The sequence below is a fragment of the Meriones unguiculatus genome, chromosome 3, assembly GCF_030254825.1.
Source record: "Meriones unguiculatus strain TT.TT164.6M chromosome 3, Bangor_MerUng_6.1, whole genome shotgun sequence".
Lineage (NCBI taxonomy): Eukaryota > Metazoa > Chordata > Mammalia > Rodentia > Muridae > Meriones > Meriones unguiculatus.
In genome coordinates this window covers 113,460,030-113,480,148 of record NC_083351.1, presented here as the reverse complement: position 1 = coordinate 113,480,148, position 20,119 = coordinate 113,460,030, and the positions used below count along the sequence as shown (strand labels likewise).

General features: G+C 36.8%; 1 protein-coding gene across 5 annotated transcripts in view; it reads left to right on the top strand.

Annotated features, from left to right (window-relative positions):
- The window catches only part of LOC110566624 (cadherin-10), a 203,113-nt gene that overhangs the window by 23,935 nt on the left and 159,059 nt on the right, over positions 1-20,119 (top strand). Inside the window, exon 2 of one of the 5 annotated variants that reach the window (XM_060380430.1) lies at positions 15,535-15,589. The exons of the other annotated variants lie outside the window; for them this stretch is intronic. The gene's annotated coding sequence lies outside the window, so the exon portion shown is untranslated. The remainder of the gene's footprint in view (positions 1-15,534; positions 15,590-20,119) is intronic. 5 annotated transcript variants of the gene reach the window in all.

Here is a 20,119-nt window from a genome sequence, read left to right as displayed (position 1 = left end):
TGAAAGCTGACAATCTCTCTGTTTGGAGTTTTCTTCATTTTCGTCTCAATACCTGACTTTGTGTCAATTTCCAGTCACATACGCCGAGGTGACTGCAAACAGACTTCTCTAATGATTTACATGGTTTCTGGCTAGGAAGTCCACACTAGTGGCAGGGATCCTTTGGCATTTGTTCCAGTTCACAGGTTCCAGCCTGTCTCTGCACCTTTCTTCTATTGTATATTGTTATTACCGCTGTGCCTCGTCGCCTGCCATATTTTATTTGCAGTCATCAGACACTTTCATGCTCAAGTGGTCTTTAGCTGTGTGCTCTCCAGCTGCTCAAGACTGTTAAATAAAACCGGGATCCCTGCAAGGAATGTGTCGGTCAGAGGGCCTACCTGGCTCTGCAGGGCTGCTGTCTTGGAACTGGCTACAGAATGAACAATGACTGTGTCTCCTGTTTCCTTATCTCTCTCGAAACCAGGAAGTTAAAAAAAAAAGAGGGAATACCAATTTTAGGCTCAAGTGTTACTTCTCTCCCCTTTCTGTACACTTCGTGTTAAACATACAGCACTATTTGAAACTACTTAACATTTTTATTCATCACAGGCCATGTCAGCACTACTGTTTTATGACAGTCATGTAAAGATTTTCTCAGAATTCCGTTTAAAAAATAGAGGGTTGCACTAGATAACTATCACATCTCTCTCTCTCTCTCTCTCTCTCTCTCTCTATATATATATATATATATATATATATATATATGCAAGATTTGTAAAATGGACTGAATCTAAAATTTTCCTTTGAAAATAGATCAGTCAAATATAAACCTGATATTAGAGTCTTGGTGTCCCCCCCCCCCCCGACACACACACAACTCAATTACTTCTGTTTTAGTTTGTTTGCAGTTAAAATACATGAAGCAATGATTTTTTGTTTCATGACCATTGAGTGCTGGACAAACTAGAACTACTTAATGTTTCCTTGGTTCTTAAACTTCAATAATTCCTGGGGAACAGGGAAAGAATTCAATACATTCTGAGTTGAAAATATTTTTATGTACGTGTTAGGTCAAGATTATCACTGTTAAAATGGACAGGGCCAAATGGCAATCCATAAACAGGATGATTTCTTTGAAACATGTTTTTGCCTTCGGAAGTTATCCTTTGTCTTAACACATTACTGATTCTGCAGTCCATGATGTATCAAATGAGTATCTAAAATAAACTAAAAGACCGGCAAGGTTTTCCTCAGAATCCTCCTTGCCCCTCCCTTGAAAATTCTCCTGATCCACACATAATTAAATATATTATTTTAAAAGTCTAATAATTCAATCATATTAATTTTAAAATTTGATCTGTTGCTGTGACATTGTCATACATGCAGATGTTATACTTTTCTTCTTGCTCACCTTCTGTATTATATGGTCTTTCCCTTACTCTTTCCCCTCGCTCATGCCTCCCTGCTCATTTCCTATGCTAAGCCATTTTAGTTCCAGCCATTTGCCTACAGATTTCTTAATTTCATTGTTTTTAATAGCTGAGTAGTATTCCATTATATAAAGTGTACCACAATATCCTGTATCCGTTCTTCAGTTGAGGGACATCTAGGTTGTTTCAGATTCTGGCCATTTATAAATAAAGCTGCTATGAAAATAGTTGAGCAAATGTTCTTGTTGTATGGTTGAACATTTTTCAGATATATGCCCAGGTGGTATAGTTGGGTCTTGAGATAGCACTATTCCCAGTTTTCAGGAAAAGCACACAATTGATTTCCAGAATAGTTATGCAAGTTTACATTACCACCAGCAATGGAGGAGGGTTCCCCTTTCTCCATATCCTCTCCAGCATGTGTTGTCATTTGAGTTTTTGATCTTAGTCATTTGGATGGATGTGAGATGGAATCTCAGATTGCTTTGATTTGCATTTTTCTGATCACTAAGGACATTGAACACTTCTCTTAGTGTTTTTCCACCATATTATATTCCTCTGTTGAGAATTCTCTGTTTTGCTCTGTACCCAACTTTTTAGTTGGATTATTTGGTAGACACACATTGTATATACTCACTTATAAGTGGATGTTAGCCACATAATATATGATAAACATACTAAAATTTATGGACCTACAGAAGCTAAACAACAAAGAGGACCCTAGGGAGGATGTTTAAATTTCATTCAGAAGGGAAAACAGGATTGACACCTGAAGCAATGGAAGAGAGGGAACAGGAAGGGAACCTACCATAGATGTCCTCTGCAGATTCCACCCAACATGGGATTGAAGCAGATGCAGAGCTCCCAGGCAAACTTTGGACAGAGAGCAGGGAGTCTTATGAAAGAAGAAGGGGTGGGGAGAGAATAGAAAGGCAAGACAAGAACTCCACAAAGACACCAACAAAGCCAAAAATTGTGGGCCTAGGGTCCTAAAGAGACTGATGCATCAACCAAGGACCATGCTTGGAGAATACCTAGAGCCCCTGCTGAGATATAACCCATAGGCAGCCCAGTCTTCATGTGGATAACCTAGTAAAGGGAGCAGGGGAAGTCTCTGATGTGAACTCATTTACCTGCTCTTTGATCACTTCCCCCTGGAAGGGTGGCCTTCCCAGGCCACAGCAAAAGAAAATCCAGGCAATCCTGATGAGACTTGATAGACTAGGGTCAAATATTAGGGGAGGAGGACTCCCACTTTTAAAACCAGGGGAAGGGGGAAAGAGGAAGGAGGATGGATCCATGAGGAGATGAGGGAGGGGGACTACAATTGCTATACAAAGTGAATAAATTGTAAAAATTAATAAAATAAAAATTAAAAAACTACCATTTGTAGTCAAATTAAAAAAATAAGTTGAAGGTAGATGCAGCATATATGTTCATAATGTTGCTACTGAAACATTATTAAATAAAATCCCAGTGCCAGGTGTTGGATAACTTTTAAAATTTTTAAATGATTTTAATTAGAATAGAATTACATCAGTTCCCCTCTGTATCTTCTGTCTAGTTTCTCCAAGCTACCTCCCCAGAAAACCCTTCCATAGCCTATTTATCTTTTATCGTTGGTTATATTTTTTTAAAACACTGAGGCAACTTTTTAAAAATCGTTTTCGTTAAAATAGAATCACATCACTTCCCACTCCCTCTCATTCCACCAGCCTCTGCTAGCTACCGTTCAGTGTTGTTTTTTTCCTTAATGTGTGGTGGCCTCAGCAATGGAGGATCCCCATCAACTCCTGAAATGGAACCAAAGGCAGCACTGATAATCTATATTGTTTTGGAAGTCATTTGAACTGCCTTCTTCAACCCTTTGAAAGGACATCTGGGATTGAGGTTTTTGTTAGTCTGTGATTCTTGTTGGGCGCATTGTCTACCAAGTGGCTCGTAATGTGTGTGTTTGTGTGTGTGTGTGTGGGGTGTATGGGTGTGTATTTTTATATATTTATATATTATTTATTCATTTGTTTTGTTTTGATTTTGTATTTCATTTGTTTGCCTTCTCCCTTGTTAAAAATGTAGGCTGTGTAAAATTTGCCACAACTTTTACACATAGAAATGTATACTCAGCCATCATATCAAGTTAACATGCCTCAAACATCCAGTTGTAAATAGGGAGTTTGAGTTTAATCTTGTATTTTCTGTTATCTTCACCTGAAATTGGGTTGTTTCCAAATGAGTCTCTTTGTTCCTGTAGTTGCTTCAACTCAATCTGACTCAAACCAAGGTAATGAAATAATGTTAATCTCTGTGCAGACATCTTTTTTGGTATAAAATCCAGAAGATGGCAAGATGCCTAAAGTGTGGGGTTTACATTTTCTTTTCCACCTCAGCTCCATCTGTTTCACAGGTCTCATAGCAGCCAGATATCCTGGGTTTATCTGATTGCATACAGTTGTATCATGCTTTGGTTATGGTTAGGCCTGACATATTTCCCTGTGTCTCCATACATGGAAATATTTATACATGTGTGTATATCCACACTTGAAGCATAGCCTACTAATACAATTTATTCTCTTTCAGGTATTTGAACAGATTAACACTTTTACTGAGAATTGCATTGATTTTTATATTTAAATTTAAAATTTATCAACATGTCCTATGACATGTTCTAAATATGTAATGCATACAGTGCATCTTATTGTATGGCTTTCCTCTCTGTTTAGGTATCCTTCCAGTAAATTCAAGCTCCTAATAGGACAGTTGTTCTGGTTAGATCGCTACTGCTGTGCAACTTATTTATTGTGTTCATCATATAAATTTATTACATAATTATTAAAATTTGATGCTGGCTAAGAGGGTGGTCTGTTTTACTCACCTCTCCTCATCCTAGAAAATCTCGATAGGTTTGTATTATTAAATGCATCCATAAATCCAGTATATGAGCATCTTTTGAATTTCTAAATGGCATCCGATTGAAGAACCTTCAGGAAGATTAGATTTCTTTTGGTAATCTTTTCTCTGCTGCTGCTTGTGGCACATCAGTGTTGTGGGTGAGAGTGAGGGCACGAACATCTGTGGATTCCGCAAAGGTTCACATGACTGGCAGGTCTCGCTGTCCTTGAGACAGCTAATAGAAGCTCTTGAATTAAACTGAATAAGACTTACTGGTATTTCCTGTGCGCTGGCAGATAAATCCTCGTTTCAATCTCAAAATATTAAGTCAAATGCCGATAGATCCGAGTGCCTTGTATATTATGCTGGCAGTGAGACCTTGATGATGAGATGGAACTCAAAAGAGTTTTCCATAAACCTTCAAAAGTTGAAACAAACTGTCCAGAGGCAGTCAGTCATCTGGATTGATTGCTGCTCTATAGGATTTGTATATTTTGCCTTTGACTCTTCTGTCAACATTTTTTATGGCTAATATGAATACCGACTGTTGCAGACATCACTTACAAATGTTGGCAATGTGAAAAGTGGGAAAAAATGTGCAGTGTCTCATACCTGGTAATATGTAACTGACATCTTCAGATGTGATTACCCAGCACCGTTCTAAACAATGTGTAAAGGTCAGGAAGTGCAAGTAGACCAAGTACATACCCTGTCATTCCTGTGTGTCCGGAGCAGTGATTATACTTAAAAGATTTTCAATCAAACGCAGCGTTAAAGTGCAGCTTAATTTTTATCGAGCTTCCTTTTGTTCAAATTCTGGATTTGAAAGGAAAGGACAATAACTTTACTTTTATAATGCTACCTAGAAATAATTTAGAATTATTCACTCAAAATGAAGAACTTTGCTTTAATTAATTAATATGGTATATTTATTCATTATGGCTCTGGGAATTATCCCTTAATTTTGCATATGCTAGATAAAACTCTGCTCTTGAGCTACATGCCCAGCTCTGTCTTCACTTTTTCCTTTAGACACAACCTCCTAAAGTTGCCTAGACTGACTGTGAAGCCATTTTGTAGGCCTGGCAGATTTTTATTTAGTTCTCACAACCCAGTCTCCTGAGTTTACAACATAAGGTGTTTATAAAGAAAAAGAAATCATATGACTGCATTCTATCTCTGTCTATCCAAAATTAATCCATTCTTCATGCATATCGATCCCTCATACCCTAACTTACTCCAGAATTAACTTAAAAATTTAAGTGTGAATCCTCATGTAACTTAATGCCTAATCGCCTATAGAGACTCGAGTTGTATTTCTTCTTGTGAACATGCTCCTCAGCTGTGGACTTGTGCAAAATGAACATGTTGTATACTTCTGAAGTACAGTCATGGGGCAGATTCAGATGAATATTTGATACCTAAAGGAAGAAAGAGGAACAAAGGAAGGAGTGGCTGTTCCTGAAAAGAAGAAACTTTGCAATACTCTCAATAGGCTTTTTATGCTCTGTCCTCCAGGATCACTGGGACAGAGCCCACCTTCTAGAAATAATCGGTTTGGGTAGTGACTTTACCCCCGTAGCTTTGAGGAACACTGTGGTAAGACAGTATTGTACAGATTTACCTCTGTGATCAGGCTGAATCAGGGTTAATCATCTGTAATTGTACTGAAGACGCTATATGGCATTGTAATCACTGTCAGCTCACATCCATTAGTACTGAGTTAGAATATTTTCATTCTTACTGTGCATAATCTTAAAAAATTCATTCAAATCAAATATTTTATGCTATTGCATTTGACTGTTTTAGCATGTTGTTTAAAAACTTCAAAGTATACACTAGAAAAAATTTTTAAGTGACAATTAAAAGCAGTAAACACTGTAACAGAGCACTTTGAAGCTTGTAACCTATTCACAATTTGAAAAATCAAAAAGCGTTTTGTCAAATATGAACTAACAAGATAAAAATTACTACTGACAAAGCATAATATTTCTTGTTGCATTTCAGTGTTGCATTTCAGTTCAATAATAAAATAATCTGTACAATGGAAAATGGAGCCAAATTAAAGATCGGAAAGTGTTCCTGTGTTTATTGAATTTCATAATCACAAATGAACAGTTGTTTAGACAGCTCATACATTATTTAGGTAATTATAAAATAAAACATTTTCCTTCTGTTTCAATAAAGTGACCAAATCTAGTTAATTGACCATGTATTGATCCTGGAAGATAATTATAAGTTGAATGAAACCAGGAATTGTTTGAAATAACCATGTAAAATATAATAAAATTATGTTTTATTATATGAAAAATTAAAATTAAGGAAGTTAGACTAAAATATATAATGAATATAAATTTTAAAGTATAAAAAGTATGAACTAAAGTGAAGACTTATTTCTATAAGGTTGATAATGAGTTGAAATGAAATTCCCGAAAGACATTTACATCATTAAGCAAATACGCTGTCACTTTTTTAAAAAGTGGTAAAGAAGCACATAGTAGGCACTTATATGTCTTTGCTGTTCTAGATCAGCTGTCTTAAAAGCATGTTTCAACTCTGTCTTGTAAACATATCCTTCAGTCAATTTAATTATAATTATAGAGAACTGACAGTATGCCTTTCTATCCAAGCTAGGTTATTTATATCTAAATTGTGATACAGTTGCATCCACTTTCCTGATACAGAGTCTAGTGGCTATAAGGGATATAATAGCCTATGTTCTGTTAAAAATGGGGGACACAAATCTTTGTGTGCTGGTGAATCAAGGAATGCCATCTATCACTTGACCCATGTACACTGCATAACAAAACCACACTGCTCTTTTTACTGCTATATACAACGGAGCTGGTGGTAGGTTGCTTAGGATCCTTGTAATCTGAAATGATACAGTTTTATAACCACAGACTTCTCCACACAATGATAAACTGGGCTTGTGGGCATAAATTGATGATGGCATAATGAATGCCCTAATACATCTCATGGAACACTCCCAAGTTCTCTGTGACCTGAGGAATTAATTCGCTACTCATACACTCTTCTTTCTTCCCTCCACCCGCTCACTCTTTCTTTTGTTTTTGGTAGATTCTCATTTAGTCCATGCTCACAGAAACTCATGATGTAGTTGAAGATGACCTTGACCTTCTTACCTTTTGTGTCTGCCACTAGAGAGTTAATAGATCTCTACCACCTCGCCCAGTTTTATGGGGCACAAGGGAGGGAATTAAAGTTTCAGGCATTCCAGGCAAGCACACTTCCAACTCCCAACCTTGAAATGTGCATTTTTTTTGTCTGTGTGTGTGTGTGTGTGTGTGTGTGTGTGTGTATTATTTTAATATTCTTGCTTGTCATCTGCTTTCTTAACTATAGGACATCAGAACATGGACTCACACATGCAAAACGAGTATGTATGGGTCTACACATGCTTTTATAAAAACAACAACAACAACAAAAAAAAAAAACTCCTGTCTCTATTACAACCCCAGTGCAGTGTCTCACTTATCTTTTTATTTCTTCCACACTCCCCACTTACCTGAGCTGCATTACCGGCTTAATAAGCAATTATGGATCCACTGACTCATCTCACTGAACATTATAATTTTCATCTGTAGGATGCAGGAGCACAATAGCATAGCAGCTTAGGGCAGTTCTTACATATCCTCACAGCAGCTCTGACTACTTCCTTCTATGAGCAAAGAAATTAAAAAAGAAGATAATAAGCTTCAAGCGAATGTATCCATTTAGAAGGGCATTGTCTTTGTCTTTTAGCTCCAGTCTCCCAGATCATTTACTAGAATAATTATGTTAAAGCATAGAGAAGTATACTTTGGAAACTAAATCATGTTGGCTTTATCCTACTTATAAGAACTCATATACTTTGCATAATAAAATTATGTCACATTCTGTAATATAGAATGTATACTGAGATATAAAAAGAAAAAATTTTCCTCATACTGTGATAAAGTTTTCTGATTTAAAATTTTAATATTCTGTGATAATTACCTTTAGATGCCTTTTATCTTCTGTCATAATTACTATGGAGACAAAGTGAAACATAAGCTGTGACATGGTATTATTAAATGATCAGAATGGTAAGTTGAAAATCTCTCAAAAAAATCCTGGGACTCATACTAGTGTTTCTAATGAACAGGATAGTAACTGCAATGAAGCTGTGTGTTAGATGAAAGGGTTAAATTCCCAGCAAGCACAGGTGTCATTGGTAGGTCCATCAAATGTCTTCAAAGATGCATAATAAATTAATACATTATGATTATACAAAGTCACAAACAAAAAAAATTATATTTCACTCTATACTTGGGATACATCAGTAAGTAGAAATTATTTGCAACTGCCTATTAGTACCCTGGACAGAGACATTAAGACATTTTGCCTGGGAATTTTTGTGACATAGTGAATCTAAGTAAAACAATAGGGAAGTTCATTGCCTCTGTGAAATAAAAGGCCAACTGTCCCTTGCAATTTCCTGATGCCCCAAAACAGGTTTTATTCTCCTCAATTCACATTTCTACCTTTTACAGTCATAATATCCATCACTGTTGTAAAAATAGCCAATAGAAACTTTGGTTATTTCATTCCATTTTGATGACCAACCACTGGAGGAAAGAATAAAACCTAAGTATTACTGATAACTGAGGGAAAAGCCTTTCTGAAACAATAGGGTAAAAAGGAAATGAACTTGCTGGAGTGAAAATGTAGATATAGTTCAGTGTTCTCTTGTGTCAAAATATAAAATGAAATTATCTAGGAGGAAAGAAATAGAGTGATACAGGAAGGAATGTATCTTAGTTAGCAAATAGGACTATTCCTCTAGTTTTCAGATTCACTTATCCCAGGAATATACATAAAATCCCTAAATAATGTTCCTCCTCTTCAATAAGACCACTGCACTCTGCCCAAAGTTTGGCTGTGAGTCTCAGCATCTGCTTTAATTCCATGTTAAGTGGTAGGCTCTTGTCCTGTTCCTCTCTTCCACCACTTCTATTGCCTATCTTGTTGCCATTCTGAATGAAAATTAGCCATCCTCTGTAGGGTGGTCATTTAGCTTCTTTAGGTCTGGAGACTTTAGTATGGTTGTCCTATATTATAAGACTAACATCTGCATATAAGTGAGTATATACCTTGTGTGTGTTGCTGTTTCTGGGTTACCTCACTCAGGATGATCTTTTCTAGTTCCATTCATTTGCCTGGAAGGTAGGAGATCCACAAGGAAACCAACAAAGCTAAAAAATCTAAGCCCGGTGGGCTGTGCAGAAACTGGTGCACCAACCAAGGATCATGCATGGGGAAGTCGTAGACCCACTGCTCAGATGTAGCTGATCGGCAGGTCAGTCTCCATGTGGGTCCCAGAGTAAGAGAAGCAGGGAATGCCTCTCTTGAACTCGGTTGCCTGCTCTTTGATTACTTCTCCCTGGCTATGACCCCTTGTCAGGCCACAGAGGAAGAGGATCCAGGCAGTCTTGATGAGACTTGATAAGTTGGGGTCAAGATGGCAGGGGATGAGATCTCCCCCTTTCAGTGGACTAGAGAAAAATGATAGGGAGTGAGGGTGGGACAGGGAGGAGATGAGGGAGAGGACTACAGTCTGGATATAAAATGAATAAATTGTAAAGAAAAAAAAGAAAGAAAACAAAACAAAAACCCTAATTAATATCAGGAAAATTTTTGGTTAGCTAACTTGGCCATGAGGTAGAATTACATAAAATTTTATTGTAACATAATTTTTTTCCTATGAAGGGTAATAAATCATGATTTATTATCTATGTGTTGGTTACTTGTGTTTGTTTGTTTTCTGTCAACTTGAACAAACTAGAGAAATATGGTTGAAAAGGAAACCTCAATTGAGGACTTGTCATCAGACTGACATGTATAAAAGTTTGTGGGTTGTGGGCAATTTCCTTGATTAATGATTGATGTGAAGAACCAGCCCTGGGCAGGTGGATTCATATAGTACAAGATAGAAGGCTGAGCAAACCATGAATGGAAGCTGCATTTCTCTAGCCTTTGCATTAGTTCCTGCCTCCAGGTACCTGCCCTGACTGCCTTCATGATTGACTGTGAGCGGTAAGCTGAAATAAGCCTTTCCTTTCCAAAGTGCTTTTGGTCAGTGTATTTTCACAGCAATAGAAAACAAACTAATATATTCCCTATGTAATTTTGTTATTTTGAATCTTTTTTAAAGCAGTTTTTAAAGTACATAATTATTTATTTCTTGTTTAATTAGCATAATGTCATTCTCTTCCAATGTTGTTTTTAAATTTAATTTAATTTTTATATTCCTTTATTACAGTTTATTCACTTCATATCCCTGCTGCAACCCCCTCCCTCATCTCCTCCCATGCCCACCCTCCTCCCTCTTCTCGCACTATGCCCTTTTCCTAGTCCCCTGATAGGGGAGGACCTCCTCCCCTTCTATCTGACGTTAGCTTATCAGGTCTCATCAAGGCTGGCTGCATCTTCCTCTGTGGCCTGGCAAGGCTGCACCTCCCAGTGGGAGGCGATCAAAGAGCCAGCCACTGAGTTCATGTCAGAGACAGACCCTGTACCCCTTATTAGGGAACCCACTTGGAAAATGAGCAGCCAATAGTCTTCCTTTGAACATTTACACAATGTTCAAAGTTTTAGGGAAAATATATTTATGCTAGTATTAGAGTCATTCCTCAGGTATCCTCAGGCATTTTATTGTTCTGTGAATTCTAGAACTTGAACTGACTCAGGACTGAAAATTGGCTGATGAGCTCTACACCTCATTTTGACAGAGATTATTCACGAGTACCATTCCTGTAGGACCCGGAATGCTGTAGGTCCCGCAGCACACACTGTGATCACTCAGCCAATGGGAGAGATGCCCTTGAATTACCACTACCAATTACAGAAAATACCTCTGGCTCATTATGGCTCATTGCTATTGTTGTTCTCGGCACTATGGGATGCCATAAGTCCCAGGAGTATTATGCAGTCTATTTCAGCTACATCTCCCAGCTAAAGAACAGCCCCTCTAGCACCTTTCAAATATTTAGATGAATTACCATCTGTAGAGTCCTCAAAACCTGAAAACTTATTTCACTATCATTTAAAATGTTTATAAAGTATGTTAGCTAATCATGATAAGGCATCTCTACCATTCTTAGTTATTTAATTAGTTGAATCTTTCTCCAGGTAATGCACGAAAACATCCCTGACATACCAGCTACACGGCTGAGGAAACCTTCCTCTCTTGAGCTCAGGCTAGTGTAGTAATTACAAATGCTGGGAAGAGCATCAGCAACAATAATATATTAAGAGATTGTGTTCTGCAACCCCTGTTTAGTGCATCCCACCTTTGTTCTCATACAAAGTTTCTAGATTTTTCCCGATACAAACCTTAAGATTTTAGCAATGTTTTCATGCTTCATGTCTTTTGAAGTTTGAGTTTGCAATTGTCTCCTCGGGGCATGTTGAATTTCATTTCTAATTTAGATCCACAGATAATTAGAAATGATGGGGATATATATATATATATTTTTCCTTGTGAGGTAAAACTGTCAGAGAAGTTGTTAGTGGATTTAAGGTAAGAGGGGTGGGGAAAATGTACAGAAGGGTTGCTGTTCTCTGCTGGCAATAAAAAACCAGACATCTGGGAGATTAGTGTACAATGCACCATCTGTACAATAACTTTCGTGATCGAATTCCTCAGGTGTACATAGAACCATCAGAACTGTCTGTTTCTTCAATCACTGAGGTGAGGCTGTGTATGAAAATGACTTCAGCGTTTTTGTAGCAAGCAGGACTGTGCTTAGATGTTCAGTACTTTGCTTTCTATCTACGGTTTCAAATGAGACAAGATTATTTAAATCAAGGTATAAAGTTCTCAGGATATTTATCTGTGTTTTTCTATCAAGGTTTTAAGGCTTTTATTTATAGTATTCATTTTCTTTCCCTTTTTGAGATTATAATATATTTATGTAATTTCCCCCTTTCCTTCTCTTCCTTCAAACCTTTCCATGTTCTTCATCATTTCCCTATGGCATGTGTTTATTGTCTTGTAATAGTTACTCAGACGTCACAGACTTGCGTTCAGTGAGCACTGGCTTCGAAATTACTATAGGTCATAACCTGGTTAGCTATTTTATTATTTACCAAGGAATCATCTCATTTTTAAATATCTACTGAAAGTTTGGGGAGACAGGCATAGCACAATGTCTTAGAGCACTGATAATTGGCTAACATTTATTTCTGTGAAATTATCGCTAGCACCGTCATTTTCTATCAAGTTGTGTACAATTTAAGGAAATCTGTTTCTCTTTGTTTCTCTTTCTCTGTGTGTGTGTGTGTATACATTTGTGAGGGTGTGTACATCTTTGCACACGAAGCTAGAAGACGAGGTTGGATATCTTGCATGGGGAATTATAGATGTTTGAAGGGAGGGAAACACTCTTGGTACTGGGTGCTGGGATTTGAACCTCAGTTCTCATGATTAAACTCAGGTCTCCATGGCTGAGCAACAAGAACAGCTAACCATCAAGCCTTCCCTTCTCCTCAGCCCTAATCTGGAAATTTAGTATGTCATGTCTGTGTGGTAAAGTTTATATGTAGATTTCATCCCTCAAACAAGACTGCAGAAGCTATTCTCTGGAACTATTCCTTTGGCATTAGAAACATAATGCAAACTATCCAGTTAGCATTTGAAATGTAATTGAAATATATACATTCATTAGATGTTAAAATAAAACGGTGCAAAATATAAGATGCAAACCTGCCTATTTCTTCTTATTGTGGTTTTCTAATATTTTCCTAACATTCAAGAGACATTCTTTCTTAGAAGTATTAAATCTTTTATTAAACATTTCATATGTTAACCTCCTTAAAACATTAATATTTTGGAAAATATGTAGTTTTCTTACATTAACTATCATCTTAATAACATGCTCTAATTTTGATAGCTTTTTAAATTGTCGTGTTTATGTTTAGGTTTTATATTTTAAATTGCCCTCTGCTTCTTTTCCTTTAGACTCTGGCGAATACTTCAGTTCTGTTTTGTTTTTCTGCAAGTGTCTTTCCCAAATCACCATCACCACAGTTTTGTTTTTTCCTTGTTGTAAATAATTTATATTTAAAAATAAGTCATCAAAATTTGTATTTGAGCCACTCCTTTGATATGCACAAGAATAAAATAGTAGGGTGCTGGAGAGAGAGAGCTCAGTTGGCCGAAGAACATGCTGCATTTCAGGGAACATGAATTCAGTTCTCAGCACTCAAGTCAGAAAGCTTACAGCTGCCTGGAACTCAGCTCCAGGGCATGCACTGTGCTCTTATGGCTCCACAGGCATTCCCCACACTTATAGCACAAACATACACACAATTAAAAATGGATATTAGTCTAAACTATAACAATATACAATAAAATTGTAGTATTACTTTATTCTAAAGTATGCCTATCAGCTCTACAAAGGAAAGTAAGCTTGAGGTGAGATGTGAGTGCCATACATAAAGAGACTTGGTAAACTTATTGCAAATAATGTACATTTATACCCTTAACAAAAGGGAAATAAAGGAGACTTAGAAACAATTCTTTTTTTTTATTATTTGTATATTTTTATTGAAAATAGAATGTTTTTCTTCATAATATACGACGATTATGGTCTCCCCTCCCTTTACCTTCTCCCAGTTCCTCTCTACTCTCAGCTCTCTCCCAACTGGATCCACTCCATTTTGGTCTCATTAGTCCCAATTTATTTCTAATATCAGAGATCAGACCTCTACTCTTGCCTGATGCGTCTAAAACAAAAAGGGGGAACTGTAGAGAGCTGCGGAATGCTATGCCTTAAAGATGGAGCTGGTTTCCGCCTTCCGCCTTCCACCTTCCCGATGGTGAGTGCTCTCTGTCACGAACAACTCCACATTTGGCTAAGGCCGAGGATCTGGCTCGCTTCCATGTATGTGGACCTATCTGCATTGCCCCCGTGGCACGCCTGGGTTGGCTACCCAGAGGCTATTTAAGCTGTGGGCTGGCTTTCCCCGGGGTCCGAGGATTGTTCAATGTTCCTGAATAAACTGCATTAAAAAAAAAAAAAAAAGAAAGAAAACAAGCAAACTTCTGTAGAATAATAATAAAATAAAATAAAAACACAGAATTGGACAAAACAAACTCAAGAAAAGAAAAAAAAAACAGTTCAGGATAAGGCACAGAAAACAAAGGTCCACTCATTTGCACACTAAAGCATCCCATAAAAAAACAGTAAGCTGGAAGCCATAATATATAGGCAAAGGACATTCTTTCCACCTCCTCATCCATAGGGTACACTGGACCCCAAGGGAAGGAATTTGATGGAGACATTTCATTTAGGGATAATTGTAGAAATAATTCTTAAAGCATTAACTTGTTTAATCCATTTGTGGTAAGAGATTTCTATATTCTGTTTTGTTTTATAAATTACTAAAAATATTAAAACCGTAGCATCATGAAGATAACTTTATCTTTGTGTTCATACATTTGTAATTTTTAAAATCTGTATTATAATTCCTAGGTTGTATTATAATTCCTATTCTAGAGTCAGATATTTTTAATATTAAAAAATTAAAAATTAGGTATTGAACTTTTACATTACAAATTGTATCTCCTTTTTATGGATAAACATTGGGAATAATGGAAATGATCATGCAACCAAAGATTGTTGATTTGTTAAAATACCATGAATGTCATTTTATTATTGCTCTACTTGGGAAAACTAAGGTGAAGAAGTTACAACTGATGTTATAAGTCTACCTTAGAACATTTCTATCAATCATAACTGTACTTATTGGATTCTACTGATTTTTTTGAGAAGCATGTCTTCCAATTTCTCTGAACCAAGGAATTTTTTTTATATACTTTCTCTGCCTAACTCAAACGTGGTAATTACAGCTACCGTCTTTACTAGTTATTTCTGATTTAAATTATCTAGATAGTCTGAATCAATTCTATCTGTTAGTGTGGGTGGTCTTTTCTACTTTTTCTTAGTTATATTTCATGATAGTGTAAAGAGACTGCGAATGCTGAGAACAGGCAAGGTTTTAGGGAATTTACTGTGAGATTGTGATCTCCAGTTTGGAGTTTTAGGAAAAGTTATCTTAGTAAAAAATCATTGGGGAAATAATTTACCACCACTTCTTTGAGTGTGTGAAAGTAAACATTTTGGACTAGCCTGAGTGTGAGGTCATTTTGAACTTTTAGGTTGTTTATGTTTGTTTGCATTTTTAGGACAAAGCACAAAAATGAGGAAACAGAACATTCTGTTAAGAACTTGGCTTACGTGGTAAGTTTGCATACAAGTTAAGAGGCAAATCCATATGCAATGCCCTTTTTTTCCCCCCCAAAGTTAAGCCAGGTCTTAATTTGAGTCTTATTTTCCTTCTTAGAACTTGTCTATTTTGTTTAGAGTTTTCTTTCAATGTTCTGTTCAATTATCTTCATGCGCTCAGATATTCTCGGTGATGTACAAATTGTGTTGCATTCAAAGGCAATTCTTTCCTTTTTTCCTCAGGTTGTAATTGGCAATGCCTAGGGATATTTTTTGTTCATGATGGTCTATGGAAGGCAGTGAAACTGGAAATTAGGGAGCAGAAGACAGGGACACTGATAAACTTCCTACGATGCACAGCATGCCCAACCATCTGCAGCAAATGAACACCAATTATCTTGTCCAGAATATCAGGAGTGCAGCAGTTGAAAAACTAACACAAATCCACAGAATGCAACTTGATGCACTTGCAAAGGGTGGGTTGAACATACTGTTTCAACAGTGACTGAAGCTGAGTTTTGATTAAAGGGCTGTAACCTCCAGACAGGTGAAATGTTAAATTTAATGAAATGAAAATAATGAATCATTTGTACTTTTTTTCAATTCACAATTTAAAATGAAATACTTGTAAGATTGTGGCTAGAAGAGCAATAATGGAGGCACTCTGAGAACAGGTGTGATTTATAGCCACACCACACAATGATCTTAGCTTTCATATAGTCTGATAAACACATAGTTTGGACCTAGTCCAGAGGTTTAATAGAAATATGAATTTTCCCTCCTTTTCATCTGGATGTATGAAAACATTTGAGTGCTTACTTGGACTTTCTGAAAATAAGGTTCATTTTCTCTACATCTTAGTGCTCTTAGAATCATTTTTATACTTTTGCTTAATATTATTTTTGGTGAAATAGAGATTTGACTTTGGCACCTTGAAACTACTGCAAAAGCATTACACTGCTGCAGCCAATATTAGCTGGTACAATGTACAGATCCCTTTAATATCTATCTGCCTAGCCACTGAATTTCTGTATTTAATTCTTTGTTTCCCTTTGAACTTTAGAAACAACTTCAAATATGCAAACTATATTTAGTATTTTACCTAAAATACAAACAAGTCTAAAATAGACAGGATTCAACCACATCCTGATTTATTGCTTAAATAAAGTGTTGGTTCTCGTCAGCCTTGGCTAACACAAAAAATATTCTTCAATGATTGATTTTAACAGTAAACATTTAAACATTACCTGGCTTTTGCATCTGAAAACCAATACAACTAAAGTCTATTTTGTTTGCCAAAAATAAAGCCCATTCTTTTTGTCTTCATTTTAAGAAATAATTTTGCTAAGAACAAAATCAAAAATGTCTCTCTCTCTTTCTGTTCTCTCTTTCTATATGTGTGTGTGTGCATGCTTCAAAAGTACATGGACAAAGAAAGTAATTACTACTGATGATGCATAATAAACATAGCTTAATTAGCAATAATTTCAAGTGTATATGTGTTTGAATTGTTGGCCATAGAGAAAGGCAGTATTACAGAATATGACCTTATTGGAGGAGGTGTGGCCTTGTTAGAGGAAGTGTGTCAGTGTGGAGGCACAGTTTTGAGGTCATATATGCTTAAGTCTCCTCTTTGTTGCCTGGGAATCAAGGCTCCTCCAGCATCATGTCTGCCTGTACACTGTTATGCTTCCCTCCATAATGATAATGAACTAAATGTCTGAAACTGTAAGCCAGCCCAAAGTAAATATCTTCCTTTATAAAAGTTGCCTTGGTCATGGGGTCCATAGCAATGGAAACCTTAACTAAGACAAAAATTGGTATCAGGGACTAGGATATTGTGATGTGCCTGAGCATGATTTTGTTTGGAGGAATGTGGATTTGGAGACTCTGGATTAGGAAAGAGGTGGGATGATTTAAGCGTGGCTTCATGGGCCATACTAATAGAAGCAGTGAAGAACATGGTGCTTTAGTATGATTTGAACTGTGGTGGACTGGCTCTGTGAGGCGCAGTGCTTTGAGGTCATATATGCTCAAGCTCCACCCAGTATGGAAGTAATCTCTTCCTAGCTGCCTGTAGAAGAAAGTTCCTCATTGTTACTTGAGGATCAAGATGTAGAACTCTTGGCTCGTCCAGCACTATGTCTGCCTGTACACTGCCTGCTTTCCACCTTGGTGATAATGAACTGAATATCTGAAACTGTAAGCCAGCCCCAATTAAATGTTTTCCAATAGAAAAATTGCTTTTGTCATGGTGTCTCTTCACAGCACTAGAAACTCTAAGACAGCATACTAAAACTTAGCAATTTAGAAACAGAAAACTATCATTGAATGTTTAGCTTTCCATTCAGCGGTTCTCTACCTGTGAGCTGTGATCCCTGGAGGGGTTGGACAACCCTTTCACAGGGGTCGCATATCAGAGATCATGCATATTAGATATTTATGTTACAATTCATAACACTATCAAACTTGCAGTAATGAAGTAGCAACAAAAATAATTTTATGGTAGGGGTCCCCAGAACGTGAACAGCTGCACTAAAGTGTACTAAAGGAAGGCGGAGTACCACTGTTCTAATTGCTCAGAGATTTTAGTAACATACACCAATTAAAGTTAAACACAATAAGGACAGTATAATGCCTCAAGACATAAGTTTAAAAAAGCTTAAGAATATATGGCATATTCAACATGGACTACTTTAGTGAATTATTTGTTTTAAAAATAGTTTATAAAGAAGGAAAACCTAATGGGTGATCTTAGCAGTGAGAATGCATGAGATCTGGCAACCCAGTGAAGGTCAGAAAGATTTTTTTATTTTAATTATTACATTAAAAATACATTATACTAAACAAAAGTCAAACTTCTACAAAGAACTCTCCCTTCTTGAGAGATATGTTTAAAAATACTTCTCAGTCTTAAAGACAAGTTATTGTTTTATCCAATGTTTTCTTCCGTATGTAGGCTAACTATACTACTATGAATACATTTGTATTGTAGCAGGATGTCTTCACAGGAGAGGGATGATGCCCTGTTTCCTGACTGCGGACAAGGCTTAATAGACAAGAGTGCTTGCTGTGAATATAGGAAGACACTGTAGGACACTGTTCACCCATCGCAGGGCCGGCGAGCTGGGGGATATTATAAAAGTGGATAACAGGGGACAAGTAAGCCGAAGTGGGAAATGGGAGAAACATGAGAGGGCTCTAATTAGAGAGACTGTACTGAGATAGATACAGAACATGGAGGGTAAAAGCATAGGAGGAGGATAAAATAGCATTAGGGATGTTTATAAAAGTAATAAGGCATCATACTAATAAATATCTACCTAAAATAAAATCTGCCTCTGATACACATATGCCAATGAATAAATACGCACACACACACACACACACACACACACACACACACACACACACACATATACAATTTAAATAAAAATTTATCAAATTTTGAATTTCAGTGAAGTTTTCAGCGAGAATGTTGCAGAACGCACTATCCTAGTGTTGGTGCCTGGTTCCCTATGTGGTAAAAACACAAAAGCTGAATTCTACAGTAAGAAGCAAATTGTACAAGTCAGGGAATCATTGCATAGTAAGCCCTTAACCATTTCCTTTGGTTCTTCAAAGTCATGGGAGTCATTTTGTCAATGTTTAATTTATTATCTTGTTATTATTTATAGTTTAAAATAAGGATATAGTCTCAACTATATCAGGTAAGCTAGTAAGTTCTTGATTATTACTTTTGTTTCAATCATACTGTGGTTTAAATCAGTATGATAACTCATGAGGATGTTTGGCTACTAATGAAAGTTTGCAAGTTCTGGAATGAACCTTGGCAGTGAGATTCTTTTCTATGTATCTTTAGTTTTAGAAGTAATAAATTGAATGTTTCATTTGCAGTGTTTTGTCAGATTTTCATTAATATACAGTTAAGGATACAGCCTTTCTTTAGATTTTGTGAACATTGCCAATGATTAAAGCTGAACTCTGAGTAGGCTAAATCAAAGGTGTTTATATTACAGCTGTCCAACAACACTGTCCAATCTTAGGGGCACAGTTATCAAGCTATATTCCCTAGCTTTCTGTTATAAATTAACGATATTCTTGTGGTATTTCACTCACAGGATGTTGTTTTAAGGTCTGTGTACCTCTAGGAACAAATAATTCTTCATATTCGAAGGTTATGTTATTTAAGTTCTTAAATTCTGTTTTAAAAATGTGTGTATAGGTATGTGGGGGTGTGTCTGTGCCTACTGCTTCCCTGGAGATCAAAGGCCAAGTTACACAACTTGATTCTCTGTTGGGCTCAGGGACTGAACCAGGGCATAAAGATTGGAAGAGAATATTGGGCATGGTAGCCAGCGTCTTCACCCATTTAAGTCTTTTTTTTTTTTTATCAGTTACATTTTATTAACTCTGTATCCCAGCCGTGTCCCAATCCCTCATTCCCTCCCAGTCCCTCCCTCCCTCCCTCCCTCCCTCATCTCCACCGTGCCCCTTTCCAAGTCCACTGATAGGGGGGACCTCCTCCCCATTCATCTGATCCTG